The 25,487-nt window shown below is 40.7% G+C and overlaps 1 long non-coding RNA gene across 1 annotated transcript in view; it reads left to right on the top strand.

Annotated features, from left to right (window-relative positions):
- The first annotated feature begins 2,690 nt into the window (after positions 1-2,690).
- The window catches only part of LOC111868102, a 185,033-nt gene continuing 162,236 nt past the window's right edge, over positions 2,691-25,487 (top strand). Inside the window, exon 1 of the long non-coding RNA XR_002843456.2 lies at positions 2,691-3,028. This is a non-coding gene — a long non-coding RNA (uncharacterized LOC111868102). The remainder of the gene's footprint in view (positions 3,029-25,487) is intronic.

Here is a 25,487-nt window from a genome sequence, read left to right on the forward strand (position 1 = left end):
GCAGTGTATAAGAATAATATATAAGAATTCAGTCCGTACCTCACAGGGAACAGATCCGAACCCACGATCCCGGTTTCCGAGCGAGCGAAGGCAGTGCATGCCTTAGACCGCGCGGCTACCGTGACCGGCTAGACAGTCGCTATATATACTGAGTTATTCCGGCTTGTAACTTAAGTTTATATGCTTATGAAGATGTTAGTTAATCCAAGAGTAAGAAGTGAAGCTGCCTCTGTGCCTATGCTCCGTTCCATTAAGACGCGCCTGAGGCGTGAAGGTAAAGCTGAGTGGTGAGCTTCGACCTCTGACAGTTATCCGACGGCACTGACTGCATGGCAGGATGGCAGGGTGGGTGGGCTCAAGGAACCTTCTTGACAAAGTAGGGAAGAGAAATCGAAGCTCAGTAGTCCAGTCTACACTCAGCTACTTACTGACTGACCTGTCCCGATGCATGTTCGTAAGAAGCAGTAAGAAGTGTAAGAGTTTTATAGAATGTTTATACGAGAGATGGACTGACAGGAGAAGGGAGATTACAGAATGAGAAGCTTCGTAATATTTCCAGTGTTGTAAAATGGAAGATTAAATGGGAAAGACATATGACACACATGAGATAAATGAGAAATCCACAGAAAATGTATTCAGAATACATGCAAGGGTTAGGCAATTGAGGAAACCTAAATATAGACGGGAGGATAACAGAGATACTGAGAGAAATTTCGGATTATATTTATCTGGCTCAGGAGTATGTCTATAGCGGGATTTTGTGAAGATACCAATGAAGTTAAATTTGGATAGATGGGAAGATAATATTGAAAAAGTTCTTGAATGGGTAATGTTTGATTGATCCCTACTGTTTACAGCGTGGTATTATGTAAATTCTTCATGGAGTTAAGTATTCGAATTCCGCATTGCGGCAGGCTTTCAGTATTTTTTGGGCATTTTTTTTGTAGACATTCAATCATTGACAGTTAATATACCATCACAATGTAATTAAATGATGAACCACAAAATAGGTTCTTCATTTGCGGGTCGCCATATAAGAACTAATTTGGACAGTGCAGATTCTTTTTGTAAAGATCTGTAAGTGATTTATGCCTGCAATGAGATTATCTCCTACCCTGCCTCCTGTCAAATGGATATCTATGTCTGTCTGTCTGTCTATCTAGACAGTCGGTAGGACTCCTTCGACGGGGTCTCAGCCCGACGCAAGACCGTTGCCTACATAGGACAACACAAAAAGAATAAACGTACACAGACATCCGTGCCTCGAGTGGGATTCAAACCCACGATCCTAGCGTTAAAGTAGCCGAAGATATTTTATGCTTTGGACCGCGCGGCCACTGCGATCGGCATGGATATCAGCAGCTCCTTGAATTCTATTTGTGTATGATACAGCTCCAGTCTTCAATTGCTAGTCGTTCCACAGTTGCATGTCAGTCAGAATTTCTTGTGTCTTGACCTGTAATAACAATATGCTACTTAAGATTATTCCCGAAGAAAGCACCGAGAAAAGTGTAACATTCTAGACCTGGGTTTGAAATGTGCACAGTATAAATGTCGACAGAATTACGGGGTATTTACATCGAAAACATTGAAGTTATTCATTTGTCTTTCTAGGCGAATGCTAGGATAGTACTGTGAAGTGGGCCACGCAGGTCTACAACCAAATCAAGTCTTGTTTACCGTACGTGATCACCTTTCCAATAAGAAGAATGCTCTCTTCTGGGATGTGGTGTTGTGTAAATCTTCACTCTGAAGATGGAAAGGATACGTTCCTCCGAAACGTCGGTTAACGCTAGATCTACACGACGGCACATCCCAGAAGACGGTCTTCTGTATATCCACCGCCGTGAGAACATAAAATCTCGAGTTTAAATAATCCAGTTACTTCCACATTCATATTAATCAGCATTCATAATGATCAGGGCCCGGATTTTGATGACCTGAAAATATTAAAAAAAACCTATAAAATGACCAAAAAATCCAGAAAAATGACCTAAAATATGGCCCAAAAATGTAATATGCAGGGCCTGAATTTTGATGACATGAAAATATAAAAAAAATGACAAAATGACCGAAAAAATCCAGAAAAATGACCTAAAGGAGAAAAGAAAGAACACTTCGCTTCCATGTTATTCACATTTCAGAAAACATATGCAGAAAAATTCCCTAAAATGTCCAAAAATTACAAGAAATACCCTTAAAAGTCCCAAAATTTACCAAAAAATTACCCCCAAAATGAGACAATGACCGTAAACTTAAAAAGGTAAAATAAAATGACAAAAAATTACCTATAAAATTTACATTTCTGTAACCAGCAGCTCATATCCGAGATTTGTATATTTAAGAGCATCGCATAGGATACAAGGAAAAAAGATGACATGTCATCAAAATCCGGGCCCTGATAATGATAAATCCTCAGCTCATTGGACGCTATATAACCGTTTCAGATGTAACAGCGTCGTTAAATTTCCTAAGAATAAATCAGTCATTCAATCTCGAAGCAACTGGAAACAGGATTATCGCTCTGGGGCCCTTCATCAAAGATGCGGATCTCTTGAAATCAGATATTTCACATAACTCAGTTCAGAATGTGAGGATTTGAAGTCAGTACTGTGTGTGTGTAGCTATTAGCCAATGGGTGACCAGACTCGCGCGCCTGCTTTCTCCCACCAGACTAACTCAGTGCGCGGGTCGCATCAGTATCACGGTGACTCTCGCTCGTTCCCTACGTGAATTTTGTCGCGACTTGCGAGAAACATCTTCCGCGAGCTGCCCGTGGTAATCGTGTTGTAGTACTGTTTTTCGTTTATTCAGACAAGACGTTGACAATTATTTTTCTTTGCGGGTGGAATAATGAACATTACTGTAATTATTATGAAACATATGCAATTACAGATTTAAATACTTTAGTGTAGTTTCTCTTTCTCCGAAATCGGTGTAGCGAAGAGAAGGGTGAAGTTCGTGTGTTGTGTTCCATTTTAAGTTACTGGTTTGTACATCTTTAAGGAAACACCTGTATGTAGAGCCTGTAAGTGAATTCATTTTAATTTTCTCCTGATTCTTATAAAATATCTGAAGTATTTAAGGTGCTAATTAAGACGTAAAATTTTATATTTTATGTTTTATGTCACATGTATCCACTTTTGTGGCTTAGAGACTGTTATTCTTGCTTCGCATTAAGGAGATACACGGTTTGAATTTCAGCAGCGATATTTGCCATTTTTTCAGTGATTTCCTGTTCACGCAGTCTAATTTATGATTATCTCCCTACATTTTTTCCAAACTTCATAAGCTTAATAGAAAAGGTATGGAGCACACATCAGACGAGGATATATTTAGCTTCAGAAATTGCATTCTGTTTTCTTTGTATGTCTAATGCAGCTCTTCTCATAAAATTTCAGGCAAAGGATTTAGTAGTTCGTGGAACTTTTTTTTTTTATTTTACTCGTGTCAACATATGGTTAAATACTGCTTCTAGATATTATAACAAAACTGTTCGATCCTGTGACTCGTAATATTAGAATAACTTCGCAGAACCGTTACCGTATAATTAGTGCCTTTATTTCGAATGCACCTCGCGTCAGCTACCGCCAAAACTGTAGCAGAATTTATGATCTATTTGTGTTTACTAAAGTCTTTACAAACCTAATATAACATGGCATACAGCAGAAGTCGTGACACATATACATAATAGATACGAACATAAACCTAACATAATGGAGCCTGCCGTAGAATCTATGATTTATTAATGTTTACAAAATCGATATATGAACGTAACTTAATATAACCTCTCACAGAATTCGAATTTGTTAAAACAACGTACGTGTAAACAAATGTAACTTCAGTAATAGAACTATAGGTTAACTCATTTGGATATTCTCTCTACGTCAAAATATCCCACGGGCAATATATTGTAACTGGTGAAAGTAACGTAACGGTACAAGTAGTTTATAATTTTAAAATTGCTTCTTCTGGGTATTTCTTTTTATTGCTAGTGGGGTGGGACTAAGTCCCTTGTACTGCGGCCACTTCTGCCCTATTGTACCAGCCCCAGATGATATGTGAGGGTGATTGTGGAGCAATTGGTGGAATGAAGATTGGCAGGGGAAACCGAAGTACTCGGAGAAAAGCTGCCCCAGTGCCACTTTGTCCACCACAAATCCCACTTGACCAGACCCCGGGATCGAACCCGGGCCGCCGCCATGGGAAGCCAGCGACTAACCGCTTGAGCTATGGCGCGGCCTTCTTCTGAGTAAGTATAAAAGATACACATCAAAATGTAATTATTACAGAAACGTCGAAGGTGCTAAGCGATTAATTTATGAGATTCATATATTTCCTCGTGAACTGATTCCATGAATATATTTTGTTCCTTGTTTTATTAAAGGATGAACTTTCGTACACATGCCTTAGTCACATGCGAATTCGCAGTGAAGGGAATCTGTTTGAAGTCTATTTTAGTGTACATTTGCTCAGTTTGTATGAGAATTTTAAGAATGTCGCGAAAAACTGAAAAACTGAACGCGTCAGAAGTAGGGACGGCAACAACAGCGATGTGCGCCGCTTATGTTCGGAATTGTATCGCGAGAAGTGCAAACGTGTAGTGTTACTACGGTACTGTGAAGTGCTGAAATATCCAGGTTAACGGATGCGAAGTAATTTAGTGGTTTCTTATGTCTCTTATGCGGAGCAAGTTGCCTCAAGATGTACAGCTTTTGATTTGTATTCTGGAGGTTTCCGATTCGATTATCGGCCATGACACTGATTGCATTGTCTGAGATTCTCGTGGATTTCCTCAGTCCTGCCATGTAAATGATGGACTAGGGCTTAGAAGAGGCTACGATCTCTTCCCGTTTCAAAGTTAATTATAAACCATCTTACGTTATTAAGCTTACAGTTACTGATATTGTTCTTAAATAAACCACAAACGAAATTTGACGTCTTTATCCGGAAGAAATAGACATCAGATCAAATCGGGCATCTTTGCAGGCAGATGTGGGTTCTACAGATATTTATTTCTCGAGAAGTTTAAAATGTCTGAATTTTAATTAGTTTCGCTATTCGTTACAGCTGCGGGCACGTAGTGGCGTAGTTTGTTGAGGCATTATGCTACATGCCGGAAGTTCCCGTGTTCGAGTCCCGATTAGGCGGATTTTTTCAGTGTACCTAATCCTTCTAGTCGCACTATGGCCCTGGGGTTGACGCAGCCTCTAACAGAAATGAGTACCAGGAATCTTCTTGGGGGATAAAGGGCGACCGATACGTAAGGCTGACAACCTCACCGGAATTTGTGAGCCGATTGTCTACAAAATGTGGGAACCTCAACGTCTCACAACTTTGTGGGCCTTCACGGCCCGTTACAGGGATAGCTTTACCTTTTTATTCGGTACAGCTGAACGAATTCGGCGTATTTAAAGGGCAGTATTAACATTTCTATGAAAATAAATATGAGATATTTTAATATTTCCAAACCACAAATATTTTAGAATATTTTGAAATTTTCCGTAAATTCAATTGAAATTTGCCAAGAAAATTCCAAGAAACAGCCTTAAGTTTCTGTGCAAGATGCATGTAAAATGAATGCACAATGAAGAGATCAAATATATTTGTGTATCTATCCTCTTTATCCTTAAGCTACCAGACATACATCCATAGAGATGATGCTGGGCCCTATAGATCTTAATTCGCATGACGAAACTTATCGAATTAAAAGTGGCGCATCGTAATCGAAATTAGTGTACAACAAAGACATGTACAACAGCAAAAACTTCATTTAAAATATTTCACTGTATAATGTATTTTAAAAGAATAAACGGGTATATATAATTGACTCTGCTTTATGATATATATAGTGTCCTTACTTTTTCCACAATCGAACATTATCTGAAATAAATGAATACCAACGCCAGGGAGGTATAAAAATTAGAAAGAAGTTATTTCGAGGATATGTCTACCGCATTTCAGAGCATTTCAAGTTCTGTTAATGTAAAACGACACGTTTCTAAGCACTTAAACACATGCAGGACCTTGTATCAATCAAGCCAATACAGGAAAATCAAATTGCAACAGTCTATACTGGATTGTGGTGGGGGTAAATGTCTTTATGTGACAACAACGGAAATGTCATTTCCAGTAACGGTATTCTTAGATCATAATCACTAACAACTTTGACTGGTAGTAATGAAGCTTGCATGTTATGCGGCAATTGCCCTGGTCTGTCCTTCCAGAGACAATCATTGCTTATTTTTATTTGGTTACCTTTGACTCTCCGAGAATTCGGGCTCATTATCTTCCGAAACGAAGCAGGTAGCAGCGACGTTGATTTGACTGAGATAAAAAAAAACCCAACTCTTTCGTCATCTGTTAGACATAATCCCTATACCGAGAGTTGAACCGGGTACTTTATATAATACTTGAATGGGAATAACTCAGTCGATATACCGACTGGCTACGGGCTGGAGTGTAGGAGTTCAAGACCCCGTAGGGTCAAAAACTTTAATTTCTCAATCTAGTTCAGACAGGCTCTGCGACCCACTAAATCTCCTATCCAGTTGGTAACGGGGAATCTTTACCCGAAGTAAAGCGGCCTTGGCGTGACTCACCTCCTAGTGCCGAAGTCAAGAGAACGTGGGTCTATACATCCACTCCCCCATACGCCTTCATGGCGTAGTGTTTAATTAAGCACAGGGAAAGTTTTACCTTTACCTTTTTTTTTCCTCCTTGGCACCACAGCCCCAGTGGGCCTAGGCCTACCTCCATGAACTTCTCCGTTCACTTTGGGTTTTCTAGATCTTGCACATTCGGTAGGACTCCTTGGGCGAATGATCAGCTCGTCGCAAGGCCTCTACCTGTACACAAACACAGAAAAACGCACACACACAAACTAAACATCCGTGCCCTGAGTGGGATTCGAACCCACGATGCCGGTTTCCAAGCGAGCGAAGACAGTACATGCCTTAGACTGCTCGGCTACAGTGACCGGCAGTGTATAAGAATAATATATAAGAATTCAGTTCGTACCTCACAGGAAACAGATCCGAACCCACGATCCCGGCTTCCGAGCTAGTGAAGACAGTGCATGCCTTAGGCCGCTCGGCTACCGTGACCGGCAGTGTATAAGAATAATATATAATAATTCAGTTCGTACCTCACAGGAAACAGATCCGAACCCACGGTCCCGGCTTCCGAGCGAGCGAAGACAGTACATGCCTTCGACCGCTCAGCTACCGTGACCGGCAGTGTATAAGAATAATATATAAGAATTCAGTTCGTACCTCACAGGAAATCGATTCGAACCCACGATCCCGGCTTCCGAGCGGGCGAAGACCGCTAGCAAGTGACTCATCCGTGCGTGCAAAGAGTGTAGCATTACTTCTGCAGTCCCGCGGGCTCGTGGGACACGATAATTCGCCCGAGTTTCTGGTTCACTTCTTTCTTAACGACAGTTTCTCAGAATGACTCTTCTGCTTGTAGTGATAAATAGACCTACATGTTATCGAATGATTGGCTGGCGGCAGTTAAAGAACTGGAAGCGACCTGCAGCCCATAACATAATGTACATCACTAGTGAAACTCTACGAGCACCACTTACGCAAGTTGCGACGCACGTCTGTCTATTGTTAACGTTACTTAAGGTCGGTACCTCAGAAACGTCTGCTCACTCATTTATTATTATTATTATTATTATTATTATTACTACTATTATTAGAGGGGGTGGGTTTTCCCATTCACCTAGACCAGTTATTGGTCTATTGTGCCTCCCCCTTTAATTTCTACTGTCCCCATACCCTATCGGTACTGGTGCGTGCTATCAGCCCCGTTCAGCCAACGAGGTCGGCCGTCGGTACCTGATATTTCCCCCATCTACCAGAGGCGTTGAAGACTACTTGGGCGGGAAATTCTTGCCTAATTAATTTTGCTCAGAGGTCTCCTAGAGACATGCGGATCTTTTACGTGCCGTAAATCTACGACACGGGACCCACGGCTTGAAGTCCCTGCCGGAGGACTTGTTCCCTGATTTTTTCCACCCTTAAAAATTCCACGACCTCGGCCGGGTTTGAACCCGCGAATCTTGAGTCGTGAGGTGGGAACGTTACTCCTAGACTACGGAGGCCGCTTGCTCACTCATTTAACTTGGCACACTGGATATTAATTAAACTACGTTGAAATATAATTGCGTAATGTAAAATGTTATATGCCGGTCACGGTAGCCGAGCGGTCTAAGGCATGCACTGTCTTCGCTCACTCGGAAACCGAGATCGTGGGTTCGAATCCCACTCAGGGCATGGATGTTTGTGTGCGTTTTTCTGTGTTTGTATACACGTAGAGGCCTTGCGACGAGGTGATCACTCGCCCAAGGAGTCCTACCGAATGTATAAGATCTAGAAAAACCGAAGTGAACGGAGAAGTTCATGGAGGGGCCTAGGCCCACTGGGGCTGTAGTGCCAAGGAAAAAATAATAATGCAAATGAGGGAAAGTGTAACTATTCTGCTGGAAACTAAATGTGAAAGGAAGACATATCTTTATTAAGTGAGCGCAATTGCCGTTGAAAATTCAACGGAAAGCCTCCTGATTGTTAATGCTTAGGGATTATATGCACTTAATTATACCATCATGTTTTAAACGCCAACACATACATACGCACATACATTGGATCTTAGACACAGATTATTATTATTATTATTATTATTATTGGAGGGGGTGGGTTTCCCCACATACCGCGACTAATAGTCTATTGTACGCCCCCCTTTGATATTCTACCAGTCGCCATACCCTGCCTGTACTGGTGCTCCCTATCATTGGAAACAACTTGTGCGGGAAACTTTTGCTCAATTTTGCTCAGAGGTCTCCTAGAGACATGAGGATCTTTACGTGCCGTAAATCTACGACACGGGACCCACGGCTTAAAGTACCTCCTGGAGGACTTGTTCCCTGAATTTTTCCGCCCTTAAAAATTCCACGACCTCCGCCCGGTTTGAACCCGCGTACCTTGAGTCATGAGGTGGGAACGTTACCCCTAGACTACGGAGGCCGCTTAGACGCAGAGTAACTAATACGTATGCAATTTAGCACAGAATCATAAATAGTACCTTATTATGGTAATACGTATATGATAAGGCACATGGAATAGAGAGGCCGTGAATTTTCTCATTGTACTATCTCGCAGTGTCCTTGGAAGGACTTGGATATTGCACCAAATAGTCTCAGGACGTCTCGCTCTTTGATCGTGACGTTTTACCTTATGTACAGTTTAGTCTCTCAGGACAATCATTGCTTTCATGTCTTCATCTCTAACACCCATTCCTCCTTTCCTGTATCTCTTTCGTTCATTTGTTTCCCTCCCCCTTTGTCCTGTATTCTTTTTTATTTCAGTGTTCTTGTCGGAGTGGGTTTCGTATATGAGTGTAATAAAAAATGGCACATAAGTATATAAATAGATACGTATATACTTGGCTATTATTAGAAGTAAATATGAAAGTATGTGCGTGTGTTGTGATGTGATGCAGTGATGCCTTTTGACAATTAACGCCATCTCTCAGACACTGGGAGCATATACATATTCTGTGATGGCAAACAAATTAACAACAAATTAATAAACTAGCTTTTATGTTTAAGAATATGTGTGCAGACTGAAGTAATCCTAGATGCAATGCCAAGTTAATGATTTTTGGTTCAATTGAAAATTCTGCAATTAGTGTGGGATTAAAGCTGTCCGTAGGTATTATTAATCCACACCGTACATATCGGTAACTTTGTAATCCTTTGTCTGCAAACCCCCGCCTCTTTTTCAAGTTTTTAGACTAGGCTTGAAAATGACGAGTTTGTGACACTTGTTTAATCCTTGTAACTTAAGAGTATGATATGCACGATTTAATACTTATAACTACTTTTTCCGTTACTATCCTTATAGGGCCGCGCCATAGCTCAAGCGGTTAGTCGCTGGCTTCCCACCGCGGCGGCCCGAGTTCGATCCCGGGTCTGGTCGAGTGGAATTTGTGGTGGACAAAGTGACGCAGGGGCAGGTTTTCTCCGAGTACTTCGGTTTCCCCTGCCACTCTTCATTCCACCAATTGCTCCACAATCACCCTCACCTATCATCTGGGGCTGGTACAATAGGCCAGAAGTGGCCGCAGTACAAGAGACTTAGTCCCACACCACTAGCAATAAAGAAATACTATCCATATCGTCTCGTCTATATTTCTCCTAACTTACAATTCCAAGTTTCGTGAGTCTATCAGCTCGTGCATCGCTCCTAAATGAAAAACATGTCGAACGAATGAAGTAGGTGAGATATTTCAGTCAAAATAATTCTAATAATTCTAAAGTGAATCCTAAAGATGAAGCTTATGAAAATGTTCACTAAATACAACTGCATTGTGGTCTTCTGGGTTGTCATACCGTGTAGTCTGATAGATAATACCAACGTTTCGGAGTAACATACTGCCTCCATCTTCAAGGTTGGGACACTGAAGATGGTAAGTCGGTAACAGCTTTCTAGATCTCACGTTGTCATAACTCAGAAGACAATATTAATCCACACCGCCTTGAAAACTCCAAGTTTCTTAATGGATTCATCTGGATCAGAGGAATGTCTAGCAGTAAGCTTTGTGAAGAAAATTATGAGCCTTAGGGTCCAAGGTGAGGGACTATCTTCTTCTCAAGAAGGTCTCTGCTCCATAGGGTTATTCGGTTAAGAATTCGGTTTAATAATATAAATGTCAGTGAGATATTTCCTGGGGTCTGACCCTGTAACTTTTTAACAACGAAGCACCACCCTTCCATTAAATTTATGCAGGGCGATTCTAAATTATTGTCAGTGTTTCCGTGGCCTATAAACAGAAATCCCAACAATAATTTAGAATCACCCTGTACAGAGAGATGTAAACACATTTTATTTGATTTCGAAATAATTTTTTACTTAGTATGATCAGTGTTCTGCCAGTGTTAGAACAACATACACTCTGGGTCATTCAATTTTCTGTCGAGACAGGGTTAGTGGAGCCTTGTCCATGCAGAAGTCACGCAAGTTATGAAGATTTGAAAAGAGTTGTGAGATATGAGCTTATACGTGAAATCGAGCCACTGAAAATGAATTGGGACTTGTCAGACAGTGCAGCTACTGCCTTAAGATTGATTCGCTTCTGACTTCCAGCACACCCCCGCATTGTTATTTTTCCAGTTCCGCACATGCCTCTTCATTCACACGCTCACAGACACACGCACACACGCAATTTCTGCATGTCAAACACAATTACCTTTAGTGTCCATTACTGGACTAGCAGTTCGAGTCTCATGATGGCAGTACTTACAAAAGCTTTCGTAATAACACCAACTTAATCTGATGCACGATGTACTGAACTAGCTCATGACGGAGATGACAAATACTGACGGGCAAATTAAAGCTCTTTCTGTCAGATCTTGTCTTCTTTCTGAAGCATTAAAATTTACCAGTAAACACAGCGAATAAGTGAATGTTAAGGTGCCTTACAGACCAACTCTTCCTTTCCTTATTTCTCTCTTATTTTTCTCAAGTTTCTTCAAGAATGTTGAAGAATGAGGCCGCACCATAGCTTAAGCGGTTAGTCGCTGGCTTCCCAACGCGGCGGCCACGGTTCGATCTCGGGTTTGGTCAAGTGGGATTTGTGGTGGACAAAGTGGCGCTGTGGCGGATTTTCTCCGAGTACTTCGGTTTCCCCTGCCAATCTTCATTCCACCAAATTCTCCATCATCGTAATCACCAGGGGCAGGCTACAATAGGCCAATCAGTGGCCGCTGCCCCAAGTGGACCCAGTTGGACTCCACCCCGCACTAGCGAAAAAATTTTGCAAAATTATAAATTTAGAGCTTCTTCAACGGTCTTACACCATTTCACATCCCAAATTACATGTAGCTTTCTCTGTAATTTATGAAGCATAATTGAACGAATAATACAGAATACATTATCGTCATTAAATAATTTATTTTGAATATATTATATTTATATGTCTTCGATACTGTTCACCGGTGAAAGAATTTGGACTAAACAAAAGATATATTGTGCGAAGAGAATCATTATTCAGTCTACTCGTTATTCAATTCTGTCTCTGAATCAATTCCTTTATTCATCAAACCGAAAATTCTTTAGATGTGACGTACATCTCTTTAAGAAGATTTCTATCTCCTGAGATATAATGTCATGTAGTCCATTAAAACTTAATTCTGAAGATGGACATTACATTTTTCGCCGAAACGCCTGTTAGCTTTCAACAAACTACATGAAGTTATGTTCCAGAAAATGAAACTCTCCATAACCACCGCTGTGAGAACTTAAAATCCAACACACATCACTTTAAGCTTAAAATGGACAAACCATTTCATTAACCGAAAACGAGGTCATTGGTAACAACAGGGGTTTGCCGCTGAATAAACTACAAAATATGCGTGTAAAATTATCTACTTGCTAGGCTAATGTGTCTGTTTAGATATCACAGTAAACCCTAGTTATAACGGACTAATGGGATGAGGCGGGGGGGGGGGGGAGGCAGGGCGTCCGGGGGGACCCTTGTTAGCTATAGCCGGCTGAAGGGATATTCACGGGAGTGCACCATAGGAAAACATAGGCAGTACATGCAATATACACAGTAACACATAATGTGATTACATAAAGGTTCCTATAGTCTTGTTATTTTATATTTTAAATAGTTTTCTAACTGGGGCATGCGGTAACGTAGTTGGTTGAGGCATTATTCTACAAGCCGGAAGGTAACTGGTTCGAATCCCAATGAGGTGGATTTTTCAATTTACCTAATCCTTCCAGCCGCACTGTGGCCCTGGTGTCGACTCAGTCTCTAATAGAAATGAGTACCAGGAATCTTCCTAGGGTAAAGCGTGACCGGCTCGTAAGGCTGACAACCTCATCACCATCTGTGAGCTGATTGTCTGGAGGAAGTATGAGAGCCTCAAAGTCTGAAAACCCTATGGGCCTTGAGGTTCTGTTATAGGGCTAGCTTTGCCTTTTTACCTTTCTAGTGTCTCAACATCTCTAAAAATTCACAGTTGTACACAGCCAGATATTGTTCGTTATATCCGGAATCCTTCGTATCTGAGTCCTTTGTACCGAGGGTTTACGCTAATAGAAAACATTTACAGGGAACCCAGACAACTGCGTGTTTTGTGTGTTTGTGAATACACAGATAGAAATAAAATTAAACTGAGAAACTCTGTAAAGTGAACCACATGTGTAAATTTGATTAAAATAATTGCTGGAATTTTATAAAACAACATATTAAATAAAAAATTAGACATAATCTCATCTCATACCCTGTCAAGAACATGGCTCCGTGAAGTTATTTATGCAGATATGTTTGAATAAATATAAACCAACCTACTACTGTCACGCTCATAAAAAGGTATCGCTGTAACAAGCCGTGGAGGGCCATAGGATTGTGAAATGTTGAGGTTCTCACATTTTCTAGATAATCGGCTCATAGATGGCGATAAGGTTGCCAGCCTTACGCGCTTGCAGCCCCCAGTAATATTCCTGGTACTCCTTTCTGTTAGAGGCTGAGTTGACCCAAAGGCCATAGTGCAGCTGGAAAGATCAGGTAAATTGAAAAAAATCCACTTCATCAGGATTCGATCCCGCAACCTTCCGGCTTATAGCATAGTGCCTCAAGCAACTACGCTATCGCGTGCCCCCAGTGTCACGCTCATATCTTAATAAAATTCTGTGTTAATATATTGGAAAATTATTCCTGTGCGCTGTTCTCAAGTTCCCCGCGGATCTGCGAACTGCACCAAAGGGCATCCTCCTCACGTGGATACCTCTCATTAGAGGAGAGCTTGTCTAAAGATACCGATAAAAACACGTAATTATAGCATCTGACAGCAGACGGGGCAGAATACAAATGACCCGAATAGTAGACACGCAACAGAATATATTAAGAATGCGTGTCATAGCAGTATAAACATTACAGCTGATAGAGCCACTTTCAGAATTTAGGTTAGGTTAGTTACTGCGTCTGTAAGTGTTATTTGCACGAAATTCATAAGATGAAATACATACTCGTAAAGGGGAGATCGCATATTCATACTCGTTATCAAATTTCATTTTTATGATTTTTTTTATTCGCTTTTTGGGGGGGTGGGTGGAGTACAACTGGGTCCACTCAGCACGGCGGCGACTGATTGGCCTACTGTAGCCTGCCCCGGGTGATTATAATGATGGAGAATTTGGTGGAATGAAGATTGGAAAGGGAAACCGAAGTACTCGGAGAAAACCCGCCCCAGCGCCACTTTGTCCGCCACAAATCCCACTTGACCAGACCTGGGATCGAACCCGGGCCGCCGCGGTGGTACCCATTGTGTAGGAGGTTGGGTGGATCTCAGAGCCGGTCTGGACGACAAGGAGAAGAGAAAATTGTTGACCCTACCGGGACTTGAACTCCGATCCCCCGATCGTCCTGCTCCCAGCCAATCGCTATAACGACTGCGCTATCTCGGCTGTTGTTTAATTAAACTATAAATAAATGAATAAATGAGTTCGTGAGTTTCATTAGTAAGTCTACACTTCTATATTAATGCTGCAACATAACACATATATGTATAACACATATTAAACTGTAAATCTAGTATTCAAAGAAATAATTCAGTATCGATTCCTACTTATTCCTGTGTTAAATTCAATTGAATTTAATTGAAGAATGGAATTGAATTGAATTGAATTGAATTGAAGAATTCCAGAAAGGAACTGAATGTTTTCTCAAGGGGACACCGTCCGAAATAATGAAAGGTCGACTGTTCGATTTCTCATTTATTTTACACTTCAGACTGTATTAAGAGGTTTCTGAAAATCACTGAAACACTTTTAAATCTCTAAGCCTTAAAGGAAGAGTAAAATAGAAGTCAACTTTACTAAGTAAACCTCTGAAATTCAAAACTAAGTCAGTTTTCGAATCAAATTTAGAGTTTTAGCCTTCAATTATCTTGTAAGATTTGAGATTTTCACGACGGTGACTATGAGGAATGTCATCTTCTGGAATGTAGCACCATGTAGATATTGTACGTAAACCGACGTTTCGAAGGAACGTATCGCTTCCATTTTCAGGGTAGAAGAAAAAGGGAAACCGAAGTACTCGGAGAAAACTTGCCCCAGCGCCACTTTGTCCACCACAAATCCCACTTGACCAGACCCGTGATGGAACCCGGGCCGCGCTCTAAAGGCATACAGAATATTTGTCTCAATGGACTGTCCCTGCTTCGCAAGATTATGAATTCGCATTTTAGATGAGAGCATCAAGTGTGTAAGGTTTCCATTTCGTTCACGATGATAAGATGGTAGTGAAAGGAAGATGGCGTTTGGCAGCGGGAATCTGGTTGCAAAACACGACGGGGTTCTCATGTCAGATACGATGGAAAAGACGAGTGTGTCAAGAGATTCACTTTGGATTCAGTGGGTCTTCAACCCGAGATCTTCTGCATGGAAGCCCATTCACTTGATCATTATCACTGTCCGTTATCTCCTTATTTATAAAGAGAATAAGGGTTAAAAGCACGTAATTTTAGTATACTGCGTAGTCTTTAGTCCGCAGGCGAACTATACCGACCGAGCCACCGCCGCTTGTGGGCAACGTTAGAGCCAACTTTTGCAGATAGATGGTGTCGCGTGGTCAGCGCGACGGATCCCCACGGCCGTTAATCTAGACATGACGACAAATATGAGATGCCTATCACAGTGTTCGCGCTATGTAAAGCATGAAATGTCTTCGCCCTCACAAGAACTGGGGTCGTGTGTTCGAACCCAACTCGAGGCATCGATCTCTCTCTGCGATTGTTCTGTGTTTGTATTGTCTTGTGTAGGTAGTGGCTGAACCCCGTCCAAGGAACCATATGACTGTCAGAATTAATTCTGAAAGGGAACACCCCACAGGGTCTAATCCGTCAAAGGAGTTGAAAAAGAAACACGAGATACTAGATTTTCACTGTTGTGACAATTAAGCCTATGGCTATGTGGGTCGAGCCACCGTAGTTTCACATGTGGCTACCTTGTAGACAACACGGGGCCATTACCCAGAAGACCACAGTGTAAATGTACACAAATATTATGTTGCTTTAATTGCAGCTTTCTCTAGAAAGAGATGGCTCTAAGGAGGACGAGATGGGCAGGGCAGGTGCACTCGTGGAGAAACAAATGCAGTGCTGTAGTCGGACCTGTAGAAAGGAAGGGAGGGCTGTGGAGGCAGCAGAAGGGAAGTCATGTTGCAAGCTCTATCGCGGATTTAACATTCCATTTCTTTGCTTTCAAGGAACCTGAACAAACATTTACCTGAGAACCTGTGTACGGAATTCATTAGAAACCATCTGCTGTATATTCGCATAGGGAATCTAAGGAAATTTACTTACTTGTACCCAGCTTTGAAATAGCATTTCCAGATCACGAGATGTACGTATATATCAGTCGTTGAGCAAATGAAGGATTTATAGCAGACTGACACTTTAAATGCCGGTCACGGTAGCCGAGCGGTCTAAGGCATGTACTATCTTCGCTCGCTCGGAAGCCAGGATCGTGGGTTCGGATCGGGTTCCTGTGAGGTACGGACTGAATTCTTATATATTATTCTTATACACTGCCGGTCACGGTAGCCGAGCGGTCTAAGGCATGTACTGTCTTCGCTCGCTCGGAAGCCAGGATCGTGGGTTCGGATCGGTTTCCTGTGAGGTACGGACTGAATTCTTATATATTATTCTTATACACTGCCGGTCACGGTAGCCGAGCGGTCTAAGGCATGTACTGTCTTCGCTCGCTTGGAAACCGGCATCGTGGGTTCGAATCCCAACTCAGGGCATGGATGTTTAGTTTGTGTGTATGCGTTTTTCATTGTTTGTGTACAGGTAGAGGCCTTGCGACGAGCTGATCACTCGCCCGAGGTGTCCTACCAAATGTGTAAGATCTAGAAAAACCGAAGTGAACGGAGAAGTTCATGGAGGTAGGCCTAGGCCCACTGGGGCTGTAGTGCCAAGGAAAAAAGAGACACTTTAAATAGGGTTGCCTGATTGAAAGTAGATGCCAACTGAGAGAAGAGGTTCCAAGTAAGAGAAATACACAGAAATATCGAGTTTTGGCGGTAAAATAAGACGCAGTTGAGTAATTCAATTAATCATAGAAAACCAAACTTTAACCACAGAAATTTACCTTAAACTTCTGTCTCTCGGTATCTCAGAGAATAATTTGAATTATGACAAATTTCAACGATTTTCTGATTTTCCCAATTTTCTAAACCGTCAACGAAACATTTTCCTACATTATTTTCGGTCTTCAAATTGACGTTTATTTACATTAATTTTGAAGATGAAGGTTGGTAGGCATGAGATGATATGGCGTATTTTTTCTTGATAAACCAACAGAAATATTTTCTACATTTTCGTTTTCTCTCCCACGCTTTACAAGCTAAGCCTTCCTCAACAAAATTTTGTTATGTAACTTTTCCCTCTTCATCTGAGTAATGAACAAACGAGAGAGAGAGAGACAGACAGACAGAAAATAGGACGACTATTCTGACACTGTTACGAAAGTCTAATTGGATCACAGTGAACGTTTAGATAACCCCATATTTTGAACTCGTCCTTCTTTTAATTAGGTTCACTGTTGGTTCTGTCTGAATTTCCTAGTGTGTCCTAATAAGCCGTTGCTCTAAGCGGTGTAGCCCAATTGTGTACAACCTATGCTCTCTGAAAGGACAATTGTCAGTGACAGATGGTAAAGCTTACGCCCTAGACTTAGTTTTCTGATGATTCATATTCATTTCATGCAGGCGTATACGATGATGTTTAATGAATTGAGTTATAGTCCTTTTATAAATTCTCATGAGAGTTTACATGCTCGATATCTGGAGACATGTAGAGACGATGCAAGAAAACAGGACCCATCAACTAAACTGGACATAAAATTTTAACTGCAGAACCTAAAGGAACGAGACAACGTGGGATAAGCAGATGTGGACACGAAAGGATCATATTACAGTTGCGTCATAATACAATAGGATTTGAGGTTACGGACTGGACTGATCTGGTTCAGGACAGGGGCTATTGGCATGTTCTGTGAGTACGCTAATGGAAATTCGGGTTCAGTAGAAGGTATTGCATTTTTTGACCTGTTAATCTATAATAGATTTGTCAGAAGGTACTCTGCAACATGGAATTAGCCAGGATCCATAAAATGGCACATGCATGTACTTCTGGAGGAAGATGTTACGGGTGAAGGCACTAACTTAAATTATAAACACCTTTTCTCAAGGAAGAAAAAAAAATGAATTAGAATAGTTGTTTGAAATTGTGGCACAGAATTTAGTGGTAATGAGTCTAGCTTTCTGTATTCATAAGTACACAAAAGAGTTAGTCTGCTGGAGAGAAAGAGAGTGCCATTAGTTACCTTGTGTTTCAAGTGCACAAATTCTAGAACTTTGAACGTGGTACATTTGTGTTACAGAACACGTCTTCATACTTTGTTTTCCCTATCAGTAATTATTTCTCTAAGCATTATTAGAATGATCAAGTGAAGGAGGATGAGGTGAGTAGGGAATGTAGCACGAATTAGGGAGAAGAGAAATGCATGTAGGATATTGGTGGGAAAACCAGAAGGAAAGAGACCAGGAAGACCAAAGTGTAGGTGGGTGGACGATGTTAAAATGGTTCTTAGAGAGATAGAATGGGATGATATGGATTGGAGTGATCTGGCTCAGGGTAAGAACCAGTAGAGGGCTCTTGTGAATACTGTAATGAACCTTCTGGTTCCATAAAATTTTGGGAAACTCTTGAGAAGGTGCACAATTGGCGGATCCTTTCGAAGGGCTTAGCTCCATTAGTAAATAAGTAAGTAATTACTTTACATACATACTTGTATATACATTAGTATTAGTTTTTATTCCGAAATAGTGTATGTAAAATACATACACCTACCAGTTACCTTTATTTTTTCATCATATTTTACTGTAGAATCTAAGCATACAGCAAAATTCATCTGTTTTGTCATTTCTGTCCTTTCGTTTGCCAGCAAGTAACATTGCCCAAAGCGGCCTCCGTAGTCTAGAGGTAACGTTCCCGCCTCATGACTCGTGGTACGCGGGTTCAAATACCCGGCGGAGGTCGTCGAATTTTTAAGGGCGGAAAAATTCAGGGAACAAGTCCTCCGGGAGGGACTTTAAGCTGTGTGTCCCGTGTCGTAACTTTATGGCACATAAAAGAACCTCATATCCCCAAAGGGGATCACTGAGCCAAATTCCAGGACGTTTCCCGCCCAACAATAGTCTCTAAGGCCTCTGATAGATGGGGGAAGCATTATAGACACCGCTAAGCAAGTGGCCGAACTCGCTTGCTCGGCGGGACTGATGGTACGCACCATTTATCGGTAGGGTATAGAGACTGGTAGAATATCATAGAGGGAAGCACAATAGATCAAACTGGTTGCGGTGCTTGGGGAAACCCACCCTCTCTAAATAACTAACATTGCCCAAAATATTTGATCTAACTCGTTCGAACTCAGCAGGGAAGGTACGTGCTGTCCTCTTCCGATGTAACGCGGTGTAGTTTAGTAGAACTCCATGGACGTTTCGGAGGAACAGATAGTACCATTTTCAAGGTCGAAGAGTGATCTAAACAACATACAAGCCTTCTGTCTCTTGGCTTACTTTTCTACCGGACTACACGGCGTTACATTCCAGAGTAGTCATTGCTGTGAGCATACGAAATCCACCTCAGTAGAGATCAGTTCCTCTAACAAATTATAGGAACCATTTCAGCAGTGTCTTTATTTTGTTTATTTCAATGGCCGCTCTACTTTAGGGAAATGACGAGCTGAATTCCGTATATTGCTGCTTTTAAATCCTCTGATCAGTTCTGGATGACCTTGATATACGACCAAGCTTGCTATTAAATATTTTTGTATGTTATCCTCTTTTTTCCCTGATATGCGGTTTAGAAGTTCTGTTCAAAATAAACACGGTTTTTAGGCACCGTGCGGTTGAGTTACAAATTCGAGTTACCTCCGTGTGTTTGTGTAACAGTGGAAAATAAATATTTTTCTTCTCTTCCATTTCCTCTACGGGCAGCAGATCGGAAAATAAAACCCCATGTCGCATATTGCATATGTAAAAATCTTGTGATGTCTGGCGGACGAAGAGACGAATGAGAATATACGAATTATTAAACCAACACGATGCAATTGTTAGTGAAAACTCTGTTATTAATGTTTTATTAAACAGGTCCTGGCATAACGTCACTAGCCGAGCACAGTGGCCGCGCGGTGTGAGGCATGAACCTTCTTCGCTCGCTTGAACCGTGGGATCGTGGGATTGAATCCCACTCTGGGCTTGGATGTCATTATGTGTTTATTCCGTGTGTGTGTTGTTCTGTGTGTAGGTAGCGGCCTTGCGATGGACTCGTTGGACCGGGGATGAATATAGATTAAGAAACATCCCCGGAAATTAGCGGGGATATGCCCTAAAACCTACACCGCAAGTTTTATTTCTGTTCATATTGAAGGGGTAAATACGTATATATTTTACAAGAAGTAAAATTTGAAAACTAAGTTTTCTACAGAGACGGCTTCTCGGTTAAGTGCTGATTTTGTTGAACCTCGTATGAGTTGTGAAGAACCTACCTAAATGTGTATAGGAGATACAATCAATCAGTTCGGCTTACTCGTTACACAAAATATTATTATTTACAAACCAGTTTAGAACTGATTCTTACATATTTTGTTGAGAAACTAGAGGGGACTTCTAAAACAAAACAATTATTAGAAACAACAGAGATGAACACTTTAAGGAAGATAGAGGGAGAAAAACAAGGTTAGATCATCAAACCAACTGGGCTATTAGAAAGCAATGAGGATTCCAGCCAATAGGAGAATATGTAAGATTTGAGGTTTTCACGGCGGTGACTATGAAGAAAGCAGTTTTCTGGGATGTGGCACCGTGTAGATGTGGTGTTAACCGACGTTTCGGAGAAACGTATCGCCTCCATCTTCAGGGCAGAAGGAAAAATAAGAAATCCGCAAGCGAAGAGACCGTGAGAACCGGTACAAGCAGACGGTTCTCACGGTGTCTTCACTTGCGGATTTATTTTCCTTCTACCCTGAAGATGGAGGCGATAAGTTCATCCGAAACGTCGGTTAACACCACATCTACACGGTGCCACATCCCAGAAGTCTGCTTTCTTAATAGGAGAATAGATTTTGAAACGGCGAAAGGAGTCGGATAACCATATCACGATTACGGAAGTCAGAAATGTTTTAAGTGCTGAGAGATACTCTTAATATACTAAAAGGAAAGAGTTTTAAGAAGACCAGAGAAGAGCTGGTCCGATTCGTTCTTTTCAAGCTCATACGTATATCTATGAACCTAACAGAAAGAAATTAGTATGAATGAGACATAAATATCACCATTTTGAATGCTAAGAATAAATATTTTCTTCATAAATCAATCTCATATTTCTGTCTGAATCAGTGTTGATTACAGTACTGTCCCCCGTGGGTTCCATCTTGAATTCTTATATGACAGGCCATTATCTCGAAATACGAGATATTTTAAATTTATTTTCTGCAGAAGCTCCAGGTACTGAAGCTGTTATGTTTGCTTTCTGTGCACCGCCTCTCTCAGTCTGTCCCGCCCACGGTAACGTAACAGATTCGTATCTCGAGGATCTGCTGATCAGTTTATGAGTGTGACAAATTCATCTGGAGCGTCATCTGACATTTTCGAAAGGACATAAAATCCTGTTTTGAATGTTCAAAACGAAAAGTATATTTCAACATCAAGGATCAGCCCAAACAAAAATGAGTTTTGTTCAGATCAATAGGGTACGTCATGCTTTACATTCAAATGCTAATGGCCGTGCCATAGCTCAAGCGATTAGTCGCTGGCTTCCCACCGCGGCGGCCCGGATTCGATCCCGGGTCTGGTTAAGTGGGATTTGTGGTGGAGAAATTGGCGCTGGGGCAGGTTTTCTCCGAGTACTTCGGTTTCCCCTGCCAACCATCATTCCACCAATTGCTGCACAATCACCCTCACCTATCATCTGGGGCTGGGACAATAGGCCAGAAGTGGCCGCAGCACAAGGGACTTAGTCCCACCCCACTAGCAATAAAAAAATACATTCAAATGCTGTAGTTTTTGCGTCACAAGGCGATTTCATTTAGATGTGCAATTTTATATGAAGAGTTCTGTGTTGTATGATTAACGAAATACAAATAAAAGTAGATTTTGTATGCTTATCAGTTCGGAGTCATATGAGCTGGTTTGCAAACTGGGCTTAGCAAACCTTGGGCTCGAGATTGCTATGGAGCATAAACTTTTTGTATTGCGCTGCATATTCTCTGGGGTACTGTTCTAAAACTTTTTCTCTATTCATGTATGAATATAGCACGGTTTCATCGTGCATATTCGACATTCAGCTGATGCTAAAAGAGAAGGAAGCAAAGAGCATCAGTAGGGAGAAGAGTATGGAATATTTTTTCGTTGACACAACTCCTGGTTTGAAATTAGTCACATCCGATGAATTGATACACTATCCCTTTAAGGTCGTTTATTGTAAAACTCACCCTTAACACGGCCGCGCCATAGCTCAAGCGGTTAGTCGCTGCCTTCCCGATCCAGGGTCTGGTCAAGTGGGATTTGTGGTGAACAAAGTGGCGCTGGAGCAGGTTTTCTCCGAGTACTTCGGTTTCACCTGCCAATCTTCATTCCACCAATTGCTCCACAATCACCCTCACCTATCATCTGGGGCTGGTACAGTAGGTCAGAGGTGGCCGCAGTACAAGGGACTTAGTCCCACCCCACTAGCAATAATAAAAACAACAAAACAGCGTTGATTTAAGATCTGGAGAGTGTCCGAAGAAGAAAATGATTTTTATAAGCCAGTAAAACTTTCCGCGTCCATCCGTAGTTTTGTGTTCCGTGTTTTATTGCAAGGATACTATTTTGAACTTCAGTTTGTCTTATATGTGTGTTCCTATGTTTTATTTACGTTAACAATAGAGCATGCATATTTGTCATTTTGTCGTTTGTCCGCTTTAGTCCACTTCTTTGTAAACAAAAAAGGGGACGTTATTTAGAATATTTGTCTTTGGGTCCTAAAGTTACGCTTAAACAATTCATTTTACAGGTATAAGTTTTAAATTTTAGGGAGTTTGAACTTTGTAACTAATAAGCCTATAGATGCACTATTAGTAACATCAAACATTTTGCATTCAACTGCCCTTTATATTGTATACGAGAGATAAATAAATGTTATTTATATTTACAACATTTTCTATCCATTTCAATCCAGGGTCATCTTTTTTTTTTTGGAAATAGCAATTGTTCATATTGTTTAAACCTGTTTGAAACTGAAATTTTGAGTGCAGTTAATAAATACGAATTCGGGTAGTGTAAAAGTTCCAAAGGACGCCTTCGTAAAATATGTGGCTCTTAAACTCTTTTTTTCTCATACAGTCATGAAAGTACGATAAATAAAAGGCTGAAGCGAACTGCAGTGAATTACTGGGGAATTGAATTTATAAAAATATTTCGTTCATAGGAGTAAGTATTGTTCAATCACGTCTTTCCCATAGAACCACTCAATTTTATTAATAATTTTATAATTTCTGAACGTATCACAGAACGTGTGAAATACTCCGCATATTTTAGCATTTCACGGATTCAGAAACTGACATTTTCAGTATCGATTAGCAGATATCTCTTCTAAAGGCTGCCACACATTCCAGTCGTGCACGCAGCAGCAACATTTCTCCCGTTACGCTGTTTGATATTGTGAAGTTCTTTTGCAGTACAGGGCACAAAGGAATCGAATTTATTTTTCGGAATCCTAAAGCGAAATCTGTGTATCTGTCCGCCCCTGACACGACAATGACATCAATATTATAAACATAATTGTAAGGTAAAATTGTCCCTGTGCTTAACTAATTAAGCACTACACCATGAAGGTTTATGGGGGAGTGCATGTTTAGGTAAGAAAGCTGACTTTTTTTGCTGATGTCTCTGACATGTGCAGGTTATATGTTGACAGTACTTGTATTAATCTAGCTGACACCTTACCCTTCCGCAAAGCTTTAATGCCGATTACTTTTGAGACTTATTTACTTTCCACGGAACTCATTGTCATGTTAATCATGATAACAGTATAAGCGATTATTTATGTACAGTTGTAAATACTGGAAATTATAAATGCAATTTTATCCCACATTTGATAACCTTTAGTATGTTTCGTATTTTAATAATTAGAAGGCATATAATAATTTTAATTTTGCAGGCAATTAAGATAGAATTAATCGAGTTTATTTTTGATGTTTAATGTTATCTTCCAAGCTCATGCTTGTAATTTTTATGAATTACAGTGACACTATCATGGACTATGTTAAGTTAATTACATTGTTGTTTAACAATGTTGAAACCATCAATAGCTTAGTTTAATGATGACGTAGTTCCGGTTCTAACATATATTTCTAAAATTATTAATATTTTAAAGATTTTTTATTTAAGGTATTTGCATATGCAACCAAAGTTTTAAGATATATTCGGATGTTTTAGAAAGACACATAGTATAGAGTACGTGTTTGTATCAGTGAAGGTAACGATTAGGTACAGGTAAAACATATAATCTGAACTAAATAAACCAAATATATGTGATATTAAATAAATAAGTTTTATAATTAGGCTGTGTACAACACTATGCTGTAGACAGCGAAAGATTGGAAGGGTGTATTCTGTAATAGATATACAACAAACAAAATTATTAACGATGTTCTTTGAGCTTTATTAAGCTTACGTACAATATAAATAATTAAAGGCAATTAAGTGAAACTCCCCCATATCTAATTACAACAAAATACCTTGAAGAGTTTATGGGATATACAGAAAATTTCTTTTATAGCTTTAGGTAAACTAGGCTTCGTTATTAACCAATATGGCTAAAAAATTCCTGACAATTTTTGGCGGAAATCTTCTTTGTCGAATTTAAACAAGATCAATGAAACTGTTTATTGAATACACAGAAACGTCTATTTATGGCCCTGTGTAAAGTAGGCTTCATTGTTGACTAATATAGAGCAGAATATCGGAATTGACAAATAATGTTTGGTAAAAGATTCCCATGGCCGGTCACGGTAGCCGAGCGGTCTAAGGCATGCACTGTCTTCGCTCGCTCGGAAGCCGGGACCGTGGGTTCGGATCTGTTTCCTGTGAGGTACGGACTGAATTCTTATATATTATTCTTATACACTGCCGGTCACGGTTTAGAGCAAATGCTGAGTTGGTACCCAACTCCACGTTGCACTGCATGCCTCACATGCAGCCCTCCCATTCTTAACATCAAAATTTCGCCTTAATATAGCCCTCCCAACGTTAGCAAAAACAAACAAACAAAAATCAGATTATATGCTCTATCTTTACCAGAAGGACAAGCGGGCACTGCCTGGGAACCTTCAAAATCTGAAATATAGTTTCTTCCCCCCCCC

This window comes from Cryptotermes secundus, unplaced genomic scaffold, assembly GCF_002891405.2.
Source record: "Cryptotermes secundus unplaced genomic scaffold, Csec_1.0 scaffold97, whole genome shotgun sequence".
In the NCBI taxonomy this organism is placed as follows: domain Eukaryota; kingdom Metazoa; phylum Arthropoda; class Insecta; order Blattodea; family Kalotermitidae; genus Cryptotermes; species Cryptotermes secundus.